Raw genomic sequence first — 17,318 nt, forward strand, 5'->3', positions numbered from 1 at the left:
TAGTTCTGTGAGAAATACTGTTGGTATTTTGATAGGGATTGCATTAAATGTATGGATTGCTTTGGGTAAGACAGACCTTTGAACAGTTTTTGTTCTCCCAAACCATTCACATGGAATGTGAACTTCCCATTTGTTTATGCTGTCTTGAATTTCTTTCATCAGTGGTTTATAGTTTTCAGAGTACAGACCTTTCACCTTGGTTCAGTTTATTCCTAGGTGTTTTATTATTTTTGGTGCGGTTGTAAATGGGATATTTTTTCTTAACTTCTCTTTCTGCTGTTTCATTGTTAGTATATAGAAATGCATCAGATTTCTGTATATTGATTTTTATAGTAAGGCAGGCCTACCTTAAGAAGCAAGAATAATCTCAAATAATCTACCTAACCTTATACCTAAAGGAGCTAGTAAAACAAGAACAAACAAAACCCCAAACCAGTAGAAGGAAGGAAGTATAAAGCTTAGAGCAGAAATGAATGAAATAGAAACTAAAATACCAGTAGAACATAACAATGAAACCAGGACCTGATTCTTTGAAAAGGTCAATAAAATTAATAAATCTTAAGCCAGACTTATCCAAAAAAAGTGGGGGGTGGAGAAAGAGAGGACTCAAATAAAATCAGAAATGAAAGAGGAGTGACAACTAACACTACAGAAATAGAAACCTATATGCCAATGAACTGGACAACCTAGAATAATTCCTAGAAACCAGTAACCTCCCAAATTTGAATCAGGAAGAAATAGAAAACTGGAACAGACCTATGATCAGTAAAGAAATTGAATCAGTATCAAGAAACTCCCAACAATGAAAGTCCAGAACCTGGTGGCTTCACAGTGAATTCTATCAAACATTTAAAGAAGAGTTAATACCTATTATTCTCAAACCATTCCAAAAAATAGAAGAGGAAGGGAAGCTTCCAAATTCATTCTATGAGGCCATTACCATAATACCAAAACCAGATAAAGACACTACAAAAAAGAAGACGGCATGTCAATATCTCTGATGAACATAGATGCAAAATCCTCAACAAAATACTAGCAAACAGAATCCAACAATACATCAGAAAAATAATTCACCAGCGTGCCTGGGTGGCTCAGTCAGTTAAGCATCTGCCTTCGGCTCGGGTCATGATCCCAGGGTCCTGAGATCAAAGCCCGTATCCGGGCTCCTTGTTCAGTGGGAAACCTGCTTCTTCCTCTCCCTCTGCCTGTTGCTCCCCCTACTTGTGCTCTCTCTCCCTCTCTCTCTCTGTCAGATGGATGAATAAGGTCTTTAAAAAAATGTTGCTGTTTGACTTAATGATTTTTAATATTCCTAAGTCCTGGGATTTTCAAGAAGAGAGTAGACAGAAGGACACCAGCAGAAATGTTATAAAAATATAATTGTGAAGGGGAAAGGATACTAATATTATAAGTATTAAAATATTGATAGAAATTTGTTACAGATACTTACATTGACTATGGCATATTTTGAAGTGGCAATAAAAGCAAAGTCAGAGTAATATGTTATATGATCCCAATTTTGCTTAAAAATGTACCCTACATATGTAAAATTTTTCATATTTTTTTATAAAGCTATGTGTGTATATACCCCAGAGTCTTAATGATGATTCCTTTAGTTGGGTGTAACATGAAGAAGGAAAGAATTTTTTTAACTTCCTTCTTTATATATCTCTATGTGATTTGACTGTTTAAAAATATAATAAAGTGACAAGGAGGAATAAAAGACAACATTATGGTCTGAGGTCCAGGAGTGCATCAATTTTTCTTCAAACTTCAGGTTTCTGTCTCTAGGAGATTCCAATGGAGACAGATAGATGGATGGATGGTTAGATAGATATCAAAGACAGTGGCATATGAGAATTAAAATACTATTTTATTATCAACTCAGCATAGGCCCGCTACCCCAATGTATCGTTCTGGTAACCTTGATTAGACCAAGACTCTTGCCCTAAACTCGGACCCCAACGTGGGGATGTGAGTTACCAGCTGCCTGAGGTAGGGTGCCAGAGATGGACATCTTCTCCTGAATAAAGGCGAGAGAGTCTAGAGAGCCAGGCCTGGCTCTGAGAGTCTTGGAGGGAAGGGAGAAAGGGTAAGATTTGTCTCGTAACAAACCTGGCCCAGTTTTGGTCCTTGAAGTTAATCAATTCAACAAGTTCTTTGATCCAGGTGGAGAATGAGAACAGGGAAGAAAGGAGGTTCCCCTTTCAGCGAACATTACTTGTCATAGCAGCCAAGAGGTTGAAAACTGCTGCTATGGGGTGAGTGAGAATAGAAAATCAGGAAAAACAGGGAAACAATTGGAGAAACAAGAGGCTAAAATAACAAACAAGGCAACGCAGCTTCATGAAAATCAAAGGAGGGCGTTTGAAAGGGTGATGATGAACAGTGTCAGTTGACAGATTCAAAGAGATCATTGAACAGCAACAAGACTGAAAATGCCATCAGATTAAAGGATTAGGGGACCATTACTGGGTTTAGAGAAGTTTTAGTGACTTGGTGGATGAGAACACAGATTATGGGGGAAATTATAGAGAGGGTAGATTATGGGAAATAAAAGTGGTGGTGGAGAGAATAGAGTTCTCATAGCAATATTTGGGAGGAGTAGAATAAAGCGAGAAATAACTCCAGGTAGGGGCAGGCCTCTTTCTATTTCTACAGAGTAGGAAAGACTGTGTAAAGGTTAAAAGTGGAAAACAGAAAAAGAAAACTTGATGGAGAAATAGTCTGCAGAACACGAGAAAGGACAGAATCAGTGCTGTGGGAAAGGGCTAGTCTCAGATGGATATTTCCCTTCAAAACAAAAGAAGAGAGAAGATGGCTATCTACATGGAAATATTTGGAGATACAGAGTAGAGAAGATATATTACATTCCAAACTCAGTAAAGCAAGAACCAAGATCATCTGATAAAAGGGAAACTCCTGAGGGCTTACGTGGACTGGAGATTTAAAATTCACTCTAAGGAAAAAGGATCAGTGCATTAGCTGGGTTTGGCACAGTCCTCATTGGGCTGTAGAGTTTTCAAGGGCAGACACTGTGTTTTATTACTCTTGTATCCCCACTGCTCAGCACAATGTTTGGTGCATGATTAGTGCTCAATAAATATTTTAATGGATGGATGGATGGATGGTCTGATATGTAGTATGTGCTTATTGAAAGTTTATTTTATTGAATTAAAATACACTTGATCCCTAATCCCTAGGGGAAATTAAATATAATCATTAAACATCATTAAACAAAGCCTACCTAATAGTCTACAGTTTGGAAACAGGACTGAATTAAATAAAAGGTACCCCTTTTTACACCCCGAATTTTGTGTGTTGGCTTTCTGCAGGATGAGGGTTAACAGTGGTATTTTGCTTTGGCAGTATGGCTGAAAGGGAGAGTTGTTACACCTAGCACACATTATTCTGCTGCTTTTGGCTCTGGAATCTGGCTCAAGTTCAGAAATGCCATATTTGGGCTCATATTTGCAGCCCCCCGAGGAACCTGGATCTTCCTGCTTTTGCATTCTCATCTGAATGTTCCAGTAACTTTGAGAGAGTTCAGATATCCCTGTTTAAAACTCAATAACTAGTGTGTGTGTTGGAGAGGCTTGGGAACCTGTGTTAGGAATCCTGTATCAGATTGTTAAGTGAACCTTAAGATTCCAGACTCAATGGCCTATGCCTTATCTTTGGCAAAAGACTTTGAAGAAAAAGGAGGACAGAGACTGCTTGAAAAAGAAGACTTCCACTCTTTTATTTTTCTGTGAGATATAAAGGAACCATGATAAAACTCTAACTCACCCAATAATTCTATACTGAACACCCGTAGTATGCAGAGGACGTCTCCTTAAGATGAGGCTAGTAAATTGCAACTCATTTACTGGGAAAAGTTTTTGGTTATCCTTTATTTAAAAAAAAAATAGCGTGGTTGTCTTTCAGTTTTATTTTATTTATTTTTAAATATTTTATTTATTTATTTGACAGACAGAGATCACAAGTAGGCAGAGAGGCAGGCAGAGAGAGGGAGGGGGGGAAGCAGGCTCCCCACTGAGCAGAGAGCCTGATGTGAGGCTCGATCCCAGGACCCTGAGATCATGACCTGAGCTGAAGGCAGAGATTCAACCCACTGAGCCTCCCAGTCCTGCTTGTTTTTTTTTTTTTTTTAAAGATTTTATTTATTTATTTGACAGAGAGAAATCACAAGTAGATGGAGAGGCAGGCAGAGAGAGAGAGAGAGAGAGGGAAGCAGGCTCCCTGCCGAGCAGAGAGCCCGATGCGGGACTCGATCCCAGGACCCTGAGATCATGACCTGAGCCGAAGGCAGCGGCTTAACCCACTGAGCCACCCAGGCGCCCCAATTGTTTTGGTTTTAAATCCGTAAACTAACACTCTGAAGTGATTATTGTCTAACAAAGGGTTGTTGAAATGATCCTGATTCCAAAGCCTGTATTTCCCCTCACCTTACCAGTTCACTTCAGGCGTTGGCTGTTTCTTCTTCTTCTTTTTTTTTTTTTTTTTTTTTTTTTTTTTTTTCATTATTACTGTGGACACTAGTCCGCTAGTCAGACCAAAGCATTTTTCTCCCTGTTGCTATTGCTGGTTAGGAACTGTCACAGAGGAAGGCCTCGTCCCTTGAGCCATTGCTGTAGCCGCTGAGTGGCTGAGGAACTCGGTTTCAAAATATTTTAAGAGGTTGTTTGTCATGGGGAAGTCGTCACACAACATCTGATATTGATTTTGAGATTCTTAACTTATCCTTTTGAAAGATTCAGATTAAAAAACCCCCAAAAACCCATAAACATATTTCTACTTGTTTTTCTTATGAATCTTGTCCCTTAAGTCAAGCCAAAACATCCCCGATCCGGCAGTGTTCTGCTGTGTTTCTGCCCCTGCCAGATAGATGTTCTTCTGGGTGCCTGATGGGGGGCACGCACTGCTCCTCTTCCAGAAAAGGGGAGGTTGCGCTAGGTTGTAGGGTGGACACACTCAACCTAAGGACCTAAGGCATATCTACTCAGAAACCCAACTGGATTCATACTCTGAGCTCTCTGTCTACTTGGGAATCTTCTTCAGTGGTGCATTGTTAAAACAAAATATTAGGACATTACCACATAAAATCCCCTCTAAACCTGAAGATAAGATCGCCTGCACTCTAAGGAGAGTTGAACAATATTTTCAGCACATCTTATCCTGAGTATTTCATTATAGATTCAACCAAAACTGCAGTATGTTGAGAATTTGGAGAACTGTTGCGAAGGTCCTCTCATTGTCCTCTCCCTGGCGCTACCGAGTGCAGAGGAACTTAACGCCAGACTTTCGACTCCTGCCTTCTATAAACTTCATATAGTTAGGGTTCACTTCTACTTCATTCAAATGTGTGTACTGAACCACCACTTTGTTGCTGCTGGGGATAAAAACCTGGTTCTTGCCCTGGAGGATTTCACTGGCTGGCGAGGGGAGTAGATGTGTAGGAAAAGCAGATTACATACAACCGTGAGCTACTGGTTGTATGCACTGGAAAATTTTCAGCGCTTCTAGCAGGCAAGTAACTCGCCTTGCCTTGGAAAGGTGGAGAACACTTCACAAATGTGGTGATATCTGAACTGGGTCTTAAAAGAGAAATTGAAATGTGTCCGGTGGAGGAAGGCACAGCAAGGCAGAGAGAACAGAAGTGCAGAGGCTTAGCGTCTCTAGAAAGAGGAGGGCTTCTCCAGGGCGCAGAGAGGAATCTGCAGCTCATGGAATGGAACGGTGGAAGGATAAAGCTGATTAAGTAGACCTGGGCTCACCAACTCAGAGTGCTGGTGGGGTGGGGGCCAGCAAAAAAGGTAAAATTGCTGGGAACAAGAGAGAACTTGCAAAAATCCCTTGAGTTTGTTACATAAATCATCTGAGAGGTGACTGGGCAGTTTTTTCTGCAACACTGTTTTTCTCTTTTTTAATTCTCATCCAGATTGAAAAGAGACAAAATCCCTTTTGTGGAAAGCAGTCAATGACATTGCAACAGCATCATCTTTACCAGGGGTTGGGGGGGGGGTGCTTCTTCCTGTCTACACAAAATAGCTCCCTGTTCCTCTTGGTATATACATTTCTCACTCTTCCCTATTTGATGGTTCAGGCATGAATATTTGCAGTTACTTTCTCAGTAACTATGTTTTTTGATGGTAATATCAAAGCAAAAGTCAGTGTTATGTTTCACAAAAATGTCAGAGTTTACCAGTTTTGGCAAGCAGTCATGTTACTTGTTGGTACCAAATATTTTATCATGAATAATTCCTCAGCATACAGTAATTGATTGTGTAAATAGATGAGAAAAAAAGTACACTTCAAAGTATACTTTCAAATCATGTGATTGAAATTATTGAAAATTAGAGTAATAGTCTATTGTTTACACTGATTATTTTACCCAGGAGAATTCGGTCATAGAGGGGAACTATGTCCAACAGAAAAAATTCCCAATTGGAGAGGGGAGAGGAGTCCCAAACACTCAGAAGTAAATTGCATTTCACATCATTCCAGTTTGAGCATGAGTACTGATTTTGTGGTGAAGCTATTGAAAACTATCATTTTGGCTCAAAGCATATTTACAAAAGTAAAATATATCCATATAAAAATATACAGTATGTAAAAATACATAAAAATATATAAAAAGAAGAGTTAAAAGTTTATTGGAGAACAGTGTTCACGGCAAAAGAGACTTGAGCAATACGTGTTGGTGAGTAAAGGCAGGTTTTTGGAATTGTTGGAAATGAAGTTAAAATATAAAAGAGAATAATTATTTTGGTTTATACATTTACAGCTTGATTACCTTAAGAATGCACAAATTCCAAATGAAATCATAGGACTTGGAAACAAAACCGCATTTTGTTGCAGTTAACTGCATTATTGTATAAATGAGATACATGTTTCTTCAGCTTATGCAATAACACATGATGAGACAATTTAATAACAGATTGAAAACAATGTCATCAATTTGTATAAACAATCAGGAAAGGAAAGGCTATCTTGATTAAAGAAATATTCTTGAATTTAATAGGCATCAGGAGACAAATGACTAAGGAATGGAGAGTTATTTTATACACACACAAGCAAAGAGTAAATGCAAATCAGAACCATGATTGGGCCACTAAACATGAGTAGAAAATTAAATGTGGTGGCAAAGTTTTAGAGGAGGAGCTAAGTACTTGATTATGTGAAAGTCTAAGGTTTATTGGTGAGTGGAGGAATGAGAACTCTGAAATGCCCCCAGTACCCACACGTCTTTGACACCACACCCTTGCATCTACATACAGATTGCCAATTTTTTCAAACCTTGTTTAACAGAGAGGAGGTACCTGGCTGGCTCAGTCAGGGGAGCATGTGACTCTGGGTGTTGGGGTTGTGAGTTTGAGCCCCACATTAGGTACAGAGATTACTTAATGAAATCTTTCAAAAATAAAAACTTCTTTAAGAGGCTGAAAGCTGGGACATTCAGAAAGCCATGTGGGATGTCAAAAATATGTTGGACTATTTGTTCTCTCCCATTATGGGCTGTCATCAAGGGCTTCTAGAGATTATCATAACAATCTTTCAACCATAAAGAGGGATAGTGAATTAATGATTGGCTGACACTGACATCCAAATGTGAAAATTTCCCTCTTTTTCTCCATATTTATTTATTCCATTCAAAGCATTTTAAGAATTTTTTTCTAAACAGCTTCAAAGAGAAATCATGGACGTGTTCACTTTGTCCTTGAAAGTAAAAGTAATAGTTCATTGCTTATGATCTAAGAAAATCTGTATCTCAGAACCATTTGGGCTAGGGTAATTACAACAAAAACCAATCTCTTAAGGTTTCAAAGGGGGATAAAAAAGTCTTGCAGCGGAAACAGCAGATCATAGCAGCTCAATAGCGCATGTCATGCTCCTTAATCAGATAAACGGTACAGCATATTTTTACCAAGGAAAATAGTATGTGCTAAGTTTAAATTTGCCTTTTTGGAGTGATTACAGAGTGGTGAAAGTTTCAGAGCTACCGTTCAACTGTAAGAAATAAATGGAGCAGAGCCAACCCTGCACAATAATTGTACAAAATCAATGCAAGTATGATCCTAGAACTTCGGTTTTTCCAGAACAGAGTAAGGGCAACTTCATTCATTTGTTTGTCGTGATCTATGCAAAAATTTGTCCTGCATCTCAGCACCACTCCCTGCGCACAGCTTGCTGGGGTCTGATCCGTCTCAATAGCCAATGGTAAAAGCTTGTGTTCTACTCTGCCTTGTCGGTCCTGCTCTCCGCACCCCACCCCACCCCCAACCCCCGCCGATTACAGATCCTGAAAGACTCACCAGCTCAGTTCAACAGAAATTCATTCTCTCACAAGTCTGGCATGAAATCAAGATGTCTACAGGGCCACGCTCCTTCTGAAGGTCTAGGGAAGGATCCTTCCATGACTCTTCCAACTTCCAGGGGCTCTGGGCAGTCCTTGGCATTCTTTGACTTGTAGCTACATCCCTCCATCTCTCCAGTCTTTGTCTCCCATGTCACATAGGCTTTTCCCCATTTCTCTTCTCTTCTTATAAGGACATCAGTCATAGGATTTAGGGCCTACTCTAATCCAGTATGACTTCTTCTTAATTGACTATTTCTGAAAACATCCATTTCTAAATAAGGTCACATTCTGAAGTTCAGGTGGACATGAGTTTTAGGGATATATATTCAACCCATGACACCAAGCAATGGAAATACTATACATTTAATCTTATCTAGAATAATGTCAATTGTCACTTTTTTTTTTTTTTTTTTTGCATTTTGGGTTTTAAATTATAAATACTAAAGATTATTCTTGTAGTTTCAGTTGAATGTGATATTGGCTTCTAGTGCCAGGGTAATTAGTGAAAAATAACTTGTCTTAAAATGTTAAATTTAAACATTAAACCAAAATTTCTCATAGGATTTTTTCACATGCTTGATTAAGGCTCATTCATGGAGATATGTGCCTCTACCATGTTGATGTAATTTACATGTGTGTAATTACATGTATGAAGGATTTTGTACACCAAATTCAGGTGTTTGGATTTGACCCCGTAGGAAAGGAAAAACCAGTGGAGATTCACTATTTCAAGAAGATATTTCAAGTGGTCTGATCAAAGCTACCGAACAGATGAGATGAGTGGGATTTAGACCACATTTATGGAGTTGGGGAAGTAAAATTGTATTGGGTAACATCCCGATGACTTAGTAACTGATTAGATGATAATAGTAATAATGTAAGGGCCTACTTAGCCTGAGCAGCCCCACCTTGGTAGAACAGCCATTTTTGTTGTTTATGTAGTGAACTTAGATTGGTCCTGCCCCCCAGAGGAACCCTCTTAGAAACGGGTCTGGGAAACCAGTAAAATATGGCCGACCAGCCCCTGATAAAAGAGCCCATATACCAGGACGTGTCAGGTCAGGGAGATATAACAGAGTGCAGAATGCAAGGATGAGTCAGGCTAGGTGGAGACATCCAATCAGTAAAGCACACATACTATCTCCCTGACTACCAAAGAATGTGGGCCCCACGTTTTGGGTGCCTTTTGGGTGCTAGTTCTGACCAAGGTGATAGGCTAGTTCAAATAGCTACTATGGGGTGAATTGTAATTCAATTGGCCACCCCTGTGTGACTTAGTATGACTGTGCAGCTTTCTCTGTGTGTTACAATCTCATTGGCCACCTGCATGTGGCCAGGCTCAACCACATGGCCTTTGCTCTATAAAAGTTAGTCTGTAAGGCAGGGAGGGGTCGCCTTCTCTGTAAGAGGCAGCACCGGCCAGTCGGTTTGGTTCTCGATGCTTGGTGCGAAATAAAGCTTTGCTTGACCTTCGCTTTGTATCGGTTTTGTCCTTTTGTCCACAGACCCTTTAATAATAGCTAATTTTTCCAGGTTTATTAAAGTATTAATTGACATATAACATTGTATAAGTTGAAGGTGTACAACATGATGATTTGATAGATGTATATACTGGGAAAAGATAACCACAAGGTTAGGTAAGGGGTACCTGGGTGGTTCAGTTGTTAAACATCTGTCTTCAGCTCAGTTCATGATCCAGGTTCCTGGGATCGAGTCCTGCATCAGGCTTCTTGCTCATCAGGAAGCCTGATTCTCTCTCTCCCACTCCCCCTGCGTGTGTTCCCTTTCTCACTGTCTCTCCCTCTGTCAAATACATAAATAAAATCTTTTTAAAAAAAATAGGTTAGTTAAGACATCTGTCACCTCACATTAATTATAATTTTTTGTGTGTGCTGAGAGCATTTAAGATCAATCACAGGTGAATATTTATTGAGCATTTTCTATGTGTCAGGTACCATTCTAAGCACTTTTTATGTACCAATTTATTTAATTCTTGCAATAATCCTATGAAGTAGTACTATTAAAATTTTGGTTTCAGACGATGGAGATGAGGCCCAACTTCTTGTCAAATATCACCTGCCTAGTAGTGGGAGCAGCCAGGATTTTAACCCACAGAATCTGGGGAGCAAAGGGAACGAAAGGGGGGGTGACTCTTGAGATTGGGAGGCTGAATAGAAGGTTGTGTCAGTAGCCCATTAGCTGGGACTGAGATACAGAAACACAGCAGGTCTGGGGCAGAGAGTGGGGAGTGGGGGGCGGGGTAGGGAATTTGACTGGAAGGTTGTGAGTCAGTACATTTGATTTTGCATATAATATTAAGCTGGGAGAGCTGTGGGTGGGAAATCCAAATGGCCATGTCCAACGGATAGTTGTAATAACTACTCGAATAATCTTCATTAAAAACCAGTCTTTTAGGTGGGTTAAAATCAATCTACTTTCTTTTCGAAAACCCTGTTTTAATGTATGCAGTATGCAACTGTAGCGAAAGATAGGGAAAAATCAGTGGTCCAGTCTCCCGGCTCCTACGAAGGAAGAGCGCTTTGAACAGGGTGAAATTCTTTGTGATAGCGTATCCTCCTGTTGTCCTCTTTCCCTTAAGTCGGGAAGGTAAATGACTCTCCTGCCTGGAACTCTGTGGCATTTTTCAGCCAAGCGGAAAGAGGAGAGGCATTGGTGAACGGTTTGTCCCCACCCGATCATGAGCCAATTTCCTTCCTTACCAACTCCCCCTCACTCTCCCAGCCTTTGCTCCAGCATTCCACCGAATGTAACCCCCTTGCCTTGCTCTAGCCACGGGGTATTCCAGTTCAAACCCAGCGGTTTCTGGGAACTGCTTTTGTTGAAATCATTAGAGAAAGAAAGGCCTGTGAATTCTGTCTGCGAAGCGCCGCCTGTTTTCTGTGTCATTTCAGTCTCATTAATCAGCGCTGCGGCGAGGTCGACGTTACGCTGTGTATATTACTGTCCCGGCTCGCCAGCTCCTGCATCTCTGCCCCCAGGCCGACACAGTGGGGAAAAAGAGGGAGGGAAACCATCAATCTTCCCAGTTGCACATGTCAGCAGTGATTCCTAACCCCTTCCTGTTGGCTGTCTCTCTCACCACCTGTGTTTAGAATTAGCATGGAAGCTGCTGCCCAGATGAATAAGAACCACTGTCCCTGTCACCTGCCCTGGTACGGGCCACCACTTCTGAATGAAAACAGGGAGTACATCGGGTAGTTCTCTTTATACAGGGAACAGTGCAGGGGAGAGAGTCACACATCCCCTCAGAAGTTCTTGAAAGCCTAAAATTCAAGCAGATTTGGGGCCATACATCTAAAGGTAGCATCGTATATTGGATCAGAGGGGTAAGAGCAAATAGTTTCTTGGCTGCCTCACTGTATTTTCAGTCTCCCTCTGAGCATATACAGCTGAGGTTGAATGAGGGAGGTTCAAGTCCACTACTCACTCACTGGCTATCCCCCATTCACTGAACCCCATTGTGCCTCAGTTTCTTCATCTGTAAAACAGATGATTATCTAGCTCATAGGGCATCCTGTGAGGATTAAATGAGATAATGCACCCACAGCTCTTGCTGTAGTACTTTGCACATTATAAGCCCTGAATACACGTTAGCCATTAATTATTATTGTTCAAATAATAAAACTGAGGTTCAGAGAGATTAAATAATGGGTGCAAATCACAGGAGTTGCAGGAGGATTTGGCTCTGGCACTGCCCCACCCTGCAAACTCCCGCCCTTTCTGTTTGACTACATTGTTTCCATCCAGTTACATCTTTAAAATAACTCATGTGTGAGCTTCATACATCACTTGACTTTATTTACTTCCTTATTTCCCATCATGTAAAATGAGAATGGTATTAATGGACATTCATTCCTGTTAGGACGAGCGTCTTAGAATTACGGGTTGATTAATATCATCAGGCTGTATGCACAAAAACTCTTTTGAGAACTTGGCTGCAGAAACCGATCTTGCCCTTCAAAAATAAACAATGCAGAAGTATCAAAAAGGAGGTCATTACACCCATCGCCTGGGGTCACAACCGCTGTTGTTAAATAGGGATTCTCTTTCCTTGTCAATTCATCTACTTAACAAACATTTATATAGAACCCTGGTGGGCTAGGCATAGTTCTCCAACCGCCAGGGGGCTGCTATTATTATTCCCGTTTTACCGCTGGGATGGTTCTGAGACTTGTACAAGGAAACATCCCCGGTGCCCTGCAGAGCTGGTGTTGAACTCAGTGTCTGGCACCAGAGTTGGGCCCTTAACCCACTCTGTGCGACAACCAGTTCTTACATTCGTATCTCTTCCACAGGATTCCATTTCATAAAAATACAACTGTGACTTACTTACTGTTCCTCCATCTGATAGACATGTAGTTGCTTGTGGCTCATTCATTATTAAATCATGGAGGGAACGCCAGATATCCTTAGGGTCGTGTTTAAGTATTTCTTTAGGACAGATTTCTATTTATTGAATGGTTGGGTCAAAATATATAAACACTTAAAATGTTGACCTCCGTAAATGGCCAGATAACTTATGGAGAGCTTAGTACAAGCGGGGCACTAAGCACTTTACACTAATAAACATACCATAGTCCCCTCCCGCAATCACCCATTTTATAGATACTCAAGGCCATATAAGTAGTAGGGCTAGGACTTTAACCCTGGGCAATGTGGTGCCAGCCTGCTTGTTACCATGGTTAATAACCAAACAAGTCATTGTAGTCCTATTTTACTGCTTGACCTTGTCGTTTTTCTAACTTATTCTCAAGTTAAGATAACTCTATGGGTAGACAGAAGCAAATGTGTTTAAAACAACCCAGAGAATTCTGTCAGTCCATAGGTTGGATGAAGAGAAAGGGACCCATGGGTGACTGGAAAGTGAGACTTCTTTCTCTTGGTAGCTGTCAGGATAGCCAAAGAGGTTCTTTTTTGGAAGGGACAATCTTTATGCCAGAGAAATAACTTTAGACATTTTTTTATTCTCTATTAGTAGTGTGATACCTTGTAAGAAATTCACACTCTATCTCTCTCAAAGATTCAGAACACTGAGTTAGTCATGGAATTAGTTCCTGTGCTGGGTCTAAGAATTTCTGGCATTTCCACTTCATGTAGCCAATACCACCTGTGTCTTGTCCAGGTTTAGGTCAGCTGAGTCACTGTAAGACCTACCAACAATGCTTGAGTGTTGAGTTCAGGCTCTCTCACAGGGATCAGAAGGAGTCAGAGTTTTCCCATCAGGAGAATGGGTAGAAAAGAGCATCCTAGGCAGAGATCATTTTGTCTCCTATCGATTACAAATCTGATGTCAACACCTTCTTAGTGGAATTATTTTCTCTGTAAAGTCCAGGTTGCCTGTATTTCCTGAATCTCTAAGCCATGTGGCTTTATGGACCCGGACATTGCCAAGTCAGTCTTCCTAGGCATCAAAGATGGTGCACTTACTTGTTAGTGCAGAAAAGACTCCTGGTCTTTTCTCACCAACATAGAGGCTCTAACCACACTGTCATGCTTTGCGAGGCTTCCTGGCTACAAAATGTGAGATCAGGACTGCCTGATGCCCAAATGGCCTCTGACCATGAATTAATATGTAACCATCTCAGGGGTTTTATTACCTTGAAATGTAAATTATAAGCAAATGAACTTACTTTTAACATTTTTACAGTCTGTATTTGTGTGTTTCCCAGCAGGTTGGCAGCTTTAGAGAATAATTATGTAGTCGCTGGCTCTGAACAATGTTTTTTTCAATCTTGGCCACACAGTAGAATCACCTGGGGAGCTTTTAAACCTCCCAGTGCTCACTGCCAAATCCCAAGCTGATTAAGTGCAAATCTCGGAGGATGGGACCAGGCATGGGTATTTTCTAAAGCTCCCTGGTGATGACTGTGAGGCCAAGATTGGGAATTGTTGTCTGAGAAGGTATCTTCTTTCTCTTCTTCCTCCCACTCCTCATCCATAGCGTTTTCATCTGTACTTCATTTTATGCAGTTGGAGTGAATTTTAAAACTTGATATTGGTGCCCCCAAATCCCTCTCAAACTGAAACAATCACCAGAATCGCTTGGAAGGCTATCGAAGCCCAGATCATGTAACTCTTCTTTCTTCTGGGATAAGCCTACTCAGCATTTCTGAGTTAGGAGGTCTGGGTGAGGACCCATGTATGGTGGGTTTGCATTTATGACAAGTTCCCTATTCTGATGATGTTACCAGTACTGGGGAACACATGGTAACAACATCTGCTCCAGTGCCTTCTTTCCACCTGCCCTCTGCTCTACTCTTTCCCAGCAGTGGCCAGGGCACCTGTGTGGAAGGCAGCCCATGCTGTCAATATCCACCTGAGGAAATGGATGCTTGAGCAAGCCTTAGCATCCTGCCCCACCTCCAAGTCGTCATGCAATCTAATCTTTAAAGTCTATTCCTTATGCAAATACAACCTCCCCCTTATTCCAGATCACCCGTCTTAAGCCCCTTGTACAATCAAAATCGGACACACCACTGGGTAGGGTTTTGGTGTCGCTAAGTGAGACTTGGATTTCACTTTCCCACAGAAACAATTTTATGAATGGTGTTTAGGTAGAGTTGAAATGTCAGGGACACTGTGGGCTCAATGAGTCTTCGGGGGACTGCCTTCCAGAAACTTAACCAGCATTTGAAGAATTGAGTTTTTTCAGTTTCAGAAAACCAATTTTCAAACGAACTCTTAGAACATAACTGATTTAGGAACTAACTAAAACCGGAACATTTGGTTCATTTTGTTTATAGTTATTTTGCCCTTTACATTTTGGAGCCAAAGTTGGGTAGGGAAGACTTGTCATTCATTCCGCTAACATTTATTAGGTGCTCACAATGTACTTGGCACTGCAGTATATGGGCATATAAAGATGAAAAAGGCAGCCCCTGCCCCAGAGCAGCTCATATTCTAGGTGAGAAAATATTTTCTAAGCAAATAAGAAAATATTTACCAAATTGCCAGTGTGATATGTGCAATATGAATTAATATGTAACCATCTCAGGGGTGATGGTTATGAATGAATGAAGGAGGGATCTGTTCTGCCCTGGGGATGAGGGGAGACAGAGAATGGGAGGGGGCAGGAGGAGAGAGAGAGAGGAAGAGAATGGGGGAGGCAGGCAGGGGGGCTGACTCTGCGTGTGTGTGGGAGAGAGGGAGAAGAGAAGATATGTTTAAGAGGTTTAGATTCAGGGAGAGATTGTTAGACCTTGAAGACCCAGGGGATCTGCCCAGCAGAGAAGGGGGTGAAGGCATTGGGAACAGTCTGAATGAACACTGGGAATGAGCTCTGCAGGACCGGCAAGTAACAAGGTCAGCTCCTCACATAGGATGATGGAGGATGACTGGGATAGGCATTCCTAGCCACACAAAATTTAAACCTTAACTGAGAAGAAGAAAGGAGAAGACTGCGTTGTTATCTCAGACCTTCTTTTCATTTATTTTTTTGAAGATTTTATTTATTTATTTGAGACAGAGAGAATGAGAGAGAGAGAGAGAATGAGAGAGAGAGAGAGCATGAGAAGAGGGAGGGTCAGAAGGAGAAGCAGACTCCCCATGGAGCTGGGAGCCTGATGCGGGACTCCATCCCTGGACTCCAGGATCACCACCTGAGCTGAAGGCAGTCGCTTAACCAACTGAACCACCCAGGCACCCTCAGACCTTCTTTTTAAAAGAACTTTCTTCTCCTGTATGTTTCCCACTACCCTGAAGAAGACAACCTCTTCTTTTCCACAAAATTTTAATAATTAGAAAATGTCTTGAATCCAGTGGTATTCAAAGCTGTGCTCTGGGAAGCTCCCTCAGAGACTGGCTGGGGTGAGGGCAGAAGAGCAGACAGGGCCACACTCCCCACCCTCCTGTTAGTCACCGGCTTACACAGCTTTTCTTTGGGCTGCTTTACGTGATGGGCATATCTAGGGAGAATAGTCCATTTGAGGGGTGCCTGGGTGGCTCAGTGGGTTAAGCACCTGCCTTCAGCTCAGGTCATGATCCCAGGGTCCTGGGATTGAGTCCCACATCAGGCTCCTTGCTGGAGGTGGGGGTGTGGAGTCTGCTTCTCCCTCTGACCTTCACCCCCTCATACTCTCTCTCTCTGTCTTCCACACATACACATAAGTAAATAAAATCTTTTCAAAAAAGAATATTACATTTGGATAAGGGTACATAAATAAAAAGGAAAGGCTTTAAAATCACCGTAATCTAGTCCTCACACATTTCCTAACAGTCTGAGGACTCTGGTGTGGGTAGCTAGATCTCTCCATTGAGAGCAAAAAGATTATATTCTCGGACAATCAGCTGCAGATGGGACATCAGGCAGGCACTGATGTGGCTGGATAACCAGTGACAGCACTTAGGAGGTAAAGCCTTGAGTTGGGCACAAGAGGTAATGAGAAACTCATCACTCCCAAGGATGGTCTCATACTTTAAAATCAACATTTGCATTTTCTTATGAGGGAAAACTGATCTTTTCTTAAGCATTTCAGATTATTCTATACACTTTTAAAAGTTTAGTACTTCTTGATCTCTTGCCTGGGTTTCTTGCTCCATTCAACATAAAAATACAGTACGTGGTAGTGGTTAGGATGTGTATGTCAAAAAAATTTTTGTTGTTGTTGATGTCAAAAATTTGACCCTCGCTGCTTTGGTTTTGTTTTGTTTTGTTTTTTAATTTTTCCCCCTTGCTGATTTGGTTTAGCAAGTGGTGTTATCATTAGGAATTTAAAATATTTCCTACCACATATCACATTGTGTTAGAATTATCTATCATCTTCAGATAATATTTTATTTATTTTTAATCACCTTTCCAATAAAAACTTAAGGGACTGGCCAGTTTATGCTGAACCTACATATAACCTTTGCATTTAAATATAGCTTAGCTGCCCTGAGGTGACAAGGCAATCTTTCCTGCAAGCCGAAGTCCCCAGACTTGATATTTTATTATCTCTGT

At 41.1% G+C, this 17,318-nt stretch overlaps 1 protein-coding gene across 2 annotated transcripts in view; it reads left to right on the forward strand.

The window, feature by feature from the left end:
- The window catches only part of WARS2 (tryptophanyl tRNA synthetase 2, mitochondrial), a 93,218-nt gene that overhangs the window by 24,596 nt on the left and 51,304 nt on the right, over window positions 1-17,318 (forward strand). The gene's annotated exons all lie outside the window — the stretch shown is intronic.

Source organism: Mustela putorius, unplaced genomic scaffold, assembly GCF_011764305.1.
Source record: "Mustela putorius furo isolate JIRA1106 unplaced genomic scaffold, ASM1176430v1.1 tig00000585_pilon_pilon_pilon, whole genome shotgun sequence".
NCBI classification, from domain to species: Eukaryota; Metazoa; Chordata; class Mammalia; order Carnivora; family Mustelidae; genus Mustela; species Mustela putorius.